Source organism: Ischnura elegans (assembly GCF_921293095.1).
Source record: "Ischnura elegans chromosome 13 unlocalized genomic scaffold, ioIscEleg1.1 SUPER_13_unloc_4, whole genome shotgun sequence".
Classification (NCBI taxonomy): Eukaryota; Metazoa; Arthropoda; class Insecta; order Odonata; family Coenagrionidae; genus Ischnura; species Ischnura elegans.
The window spans coordinates 8,657,605-8,662,756 of record NW_025791660.1 but is presented as its reverse complement, the minus strand read 5'-3'; positions in this window follow the sequence as shown (position 1 = coordinate 8,662,756).

The following is a 5,152-nucleotide window of genomic DNA, read 5'->3' as shown; positions in this document are numbered from 1 at the left end:
ACTCTGACTGTGCTAGGGCAACTGCACTCTGACCGTGCTAGGGCAACTGCACACTGACCGTGCTATAACTGCACTGTGATGTTTCAATTCAAGTGCAGTTTAAGTAGAGTTACAGTACATCCCTTTTAGCACAGTTACAGTGCAGATTTAGTGCAGTCGCAGCACAGATTTTTTTGCCTGAGTATTCGTCGGCTTCAGGGAGATGGGTGTTTCTTTGGATTGTTGTTACCAACACTATTTTTTACAAAATGAAAGCTATAGGAGATGCAGTCAATGGTCTTCCACTATTGCGACCCACTCATTACAGGTCTGAATATGAGCTTGCAGAATAGGTTCAAAACCTATTTCAGTTTTTCAGCGAAGTCAATGATGCAATTTTGGCGTCTTGTACCCATCCCTTCTTCAGGATGAGGTGGCTTCCAAACGACAATGTAATTACGAGCGCATCTACAGCAAATGCTAATAAATACAGCAAAAAAATTAAATCCTGATGTTCTCTGCTCCATAAATGATGGAAATTCTTCAGATGAGGACTTCTTTGCCTTTTCAGAGGACCCGCGGCATTCCTCATTCCATGTTGTAAATGGGAATGAAATTGAAGTATTACAATTTCTTGGTGACAAATCGAAATGTCTTGCAACGTTAAATGCATATCCGGCTGTAAAAAAAGTTGTTTGTGCGTTATAACACTGGCCTCACATCCAGTGCTCCTGTGGAAAGGTTATTTTCTTTTGCAGGATTTATTCACAATTGCAAAAGAAGTAATTTAGCAGACTGTATGTTTGAAACACTATTGCTTCTAAAGGGTAATGAGCATTTTTTGTAAGTGAGACAAGTGAAATAAACAAATTATTACCATATATTCTCCATATTATTTAAGACATTTTGCCCTGGGTCATGGTCTGATCGCCAATTACCTATAAATACGTTGTATGAATGTTTGAACCTCTCATTCTAAAAATAGTTAATATTTGAATTGATTTTAATGTTTTACTGGGTAAGAACTTCGTTGAAGGTATGTATTTTGTCTTTTAAGAATATATTTTGAAATAACATTTGTATTTAGCATCGACAATATAATTTTTAGAAGTAATTTGTATTTTGTATCTAAAATACATTTGACATGTATTTTGCCCATCTCTGTCTGATATGCATATGAGTCTCTGATATCTTTTTGGATATCTATTTCAGATAGAGATAACTTCCGTTTTGGTTTATCGTCTTACCTACTCTTTATTCTCTTATGCTATTAGTTATTCGAAATAATTTAATTTAATTTAATCTAATTCCATACATATGATAATGCATCCAGTAATTCAGGGTGCTCTAAATTTCTTTCGCATAACTGAATCATTTTAATGATTCAGTATGTTGCTTCCTAGTTTTTTATTATTTCTACAAAAGCACCAAGGTCAATTCAATCCTAAGCTAATGGTGACTTATTTTAAGATGAATATGTCACATACAATAATAGATTCGGGGTATGTCACCTCGATACTGTTTCTAGTGCTGGGCCTGTGTCGTCTTCATGTCGAGTCTATGTCGGACTTAAGTTGACTTCATGTCGGGCCGGTTTAAGGTCAAATGTCAGGCTGACAGCGTTTTGATATCGGACCGAAGTCGGTTTGGTGTCAGGCTGAAGTCTGTTTGATGTCGAGCCAATGTCAGTTTGATGTAGGGCCGACAACAGTTTGATGTCGGGGATAAAGTTGATTTTTTGTCGTGCTGAAGTCGGTTTGACGTCGAACCGAAGTCAGTTCGATGCACGTCCGATTATTCGCTTCGCGAGTTGGCTGTAGCCTGGCTAAACGTTATCATTTCGACGATAGACCGACTTCGGTTCCCGACGTCGGATCGACCCGTAGACGACCTATGTCACCGTCGTATCGACATTGGACCGACATGAAAATGCTACCTGGGTTTGTATATTGATTTTGAGAACAGATAATTATCCTCTCTGAATTGTGTATGTACATACTTATGATTTTGACGTGTCTTATATCTTGTATATTTCAAATGTACTTCTTGGGCATATAAATACATTATAAGTATTTTAAAACCCTATTGTGAGCCAGACAGAATGGTAGAAATGGCAGCCCCAGTCGCTGTACGGGAAAATGAAACTCTCTCAATTGAAAGAACCGTGACTGATGTAAACATTGATAAGAACATTTAGGTGGACAATAAGGAGACGTCTGTGCCCCCTAGTGACAAAGATGTTTGTATACAACCCAGAAGAAGTAATCGGGTAAGGAAGCCAAAGCAAGTTTTTTACTGGTAAACAGGAGGTTATTTATGTTTTCTATTTCTGCGTACTAATATCTTAGAGGGAGGATGTTGTCATATCGCAGAGGTTGGCATTGCTCGTTTTCTGCCGGGTTTATTTTTTATTGTTTTCTCCCCCTCTCGGAGATGGAGTGATGGAAGTGTAACATGTGAATTGCACCGTGTTTGAAATAAATGTGGCTGTAAACATTAAGTTTTATCAAATTACTCTTTACCATGCAGTTTATTTATTTTACAGGTAACTTATTTGGGTCATGTTGGGGGAAACCATCTTGCAGATGTAACAAAAATGATGTTAACATGGTTTATTATATCGTCTGATTTGCAGTGTGTGTGTGTGTATCAGTGAAACTCTTCCTTAGTGGTGGTAAGGTAACATTTTTTACCTTTTTTATACAACCCTCGTGTTGGTATGTAACGAGTGTAAATCTCACTCTAGAGCAGGCCAGAAAGCGTCTTTAATGTTATTTTTTATTTTCGGGACTTATTTTCCACATTTCATGTTTATAAATCATTAGGCATTCTCATCTTGAGGCCTCAGTCAAGAATTTTGACTGTAAAACGTGTTCAAAATTTCAATATTGTAACTATGGAGGCACCAATGCACTATATGAAAAACAATGCATTCCATGTAGTCTGTCAGTAATACTGCCTACCTCCCTGCATTGTTTATTTTGTCGCTGAGTAAGTATATGTATCGACATTCTTGTTTTCATGTGTATATATATAATTTTAAACAGCCTCTTGCCTGTCTTTATGAAACATTTTATAGTATATTTAGCATAGCCACCAGTTCTAAGTGTAAGATACACACAAAAAAACAAGGGCGATTGCTAACATTACAGTACAATCATTGAGGAGGCTGTACATGGGAACTAACTGTTAAAGGATGCCTCAGAGGACATTGAGCAGGCCATCTTTGTTGCACCGTCACCCTTTTAGTCGCCCTCTGCGAAAAGCAGGGATACTTGTTGGACTCTCTAGTCGCCCATTCCCAGGGAATGCTTTCCTAATGAGAATGGCCAAGAACTTGCAACAATCAGAACTAAGTCTATTGTGCTCTCATCATGTTTGCTTATTCGCAATCCCTGCATTCCAATATCTAAGTGCTTTCACAAAGTGGCATACTGAATACCAAATTGCTTTGTCACAGGTCAGAGCAGTGTAAAAAACTGATGTTCCTATAGGAGAGCATGAGAGCAGTGTAAACCCAGTAGCTATTTAATTAAAAAATTCAACCATTGCTACAGCATCCACCACACAGCATAGGAGACCCATCTTCAAAGCACTGGATCCAATTATTTAACTCATTTGTGTCACGCAATGCTACGCCTTAGTAATACATATTCCCTTCACAAAGTTCAACCACCATCAGCACTCCACTTGAACCATGAATATTCACCTTCATCACTGCAATATCTTACTACTGCACACCTTGAATTCCGAATCAGCGATGGCATTGATAAAGCTTAAAAAATGTTGCATTGCTAATGAACTGCACTGCAACAAAGACAATGAGGTGTGGGACAGAGAAAGTGAGGAAATGATTGTTCTCCGATCTAGGCGAAAGCAACAAAAATTAAAAATAACTCTTATGGTATAGATATTCATCAGATTCTTGGTTTTATTTCATCGAGAGTAATGATATTTAATTTCATAACATATAAAATGCTATCACCTTAAGCTTTCCCATTTGATACCAAGATGTTCAGGTTTTGCAATAGCCCACACCTTCAGCTCATAAAGCAGACCAAACTACTGCTATTAGGCATCTAGAAGGTACTAAGAGCAATCTGTTTTCATTTAACCTGCTGAAAGACTTCTGTAATTGAATAACAATGGAATGAAATTGCAGACACTTCTGAACTTTTGTGGTTGGATATCAGGATGGCGATATTGATGTGTAAGGCAATAAATTCATTCAAAATACATACAGTAAAACTTAACTTTAGCAAATAATTGTGACTAATAGATTGTAAATTCATGCCATGACGAAGTAATGCAACATTAAGAGGTAAAAATCGAATTTTTGTTTTCATTATTTACTTCCTCATGAGCCAGCACAAAAAATATGGGTTGCTTGAGATACACGAGGGCCCGGCTTACTTAAGTATATACTATCTCTTCATATTGTAATTCAGTTCCACACTGCATGTTAGCAGTGAGTAATATATTTAACTGTTTTCTTGCGTTTCCTGTTTCCATGACTATGGTCCATTTAAATTTTTTTTACTTTTAAAATTCAAAAGAAGATAGTAAGATCTATACATTATGATAAGTTCAGGAGCCATGGCCGCCTTCTTTTTAAAAAGTTAGAATTGCTTATTGTACCATATATTTATATTTCACGTGTATGGGTTTTTACAAGGGAAAATTTGTCTTTGTTTCTGAGTCTCTTCTAGGAGGGACCCTGAGTTGTGTATTTAATTGCGCACTGCCCTTCCAGTGCATCTAAAAACACTCCAACAATGTCTGTATTTAAATGCCAGCTATTGTCATTCCTATAGTCAAAGTTTTTTTTAGAGTGTATAGGATAACTTCTTTTAGTTTTAATCTGACCTATAAATTGCATTCTTGTAATGCCTCCAGGATGGAATAAATTATTATTTCCAATTTTTATAACTAAGGAACCAAAACTTTCACAGTTATTGTGATTCCAACCCTTTTAGTCGCCTCTTACGACAAGCAGGGATACTGCGGAGGTATTCTCGAATCCCCTCTCCGCAGGGAATGCTTTCCTAAACAGCTACTATTTAATGCTTGTTACTCTGAAGAGTAATTCTGATGTTTCTTTTTAAGAATAATGTACAAGCAGCCTACGTCTTTGATTGTGAAACTTCGAAAAATAAAAATAATATGAAGTTGC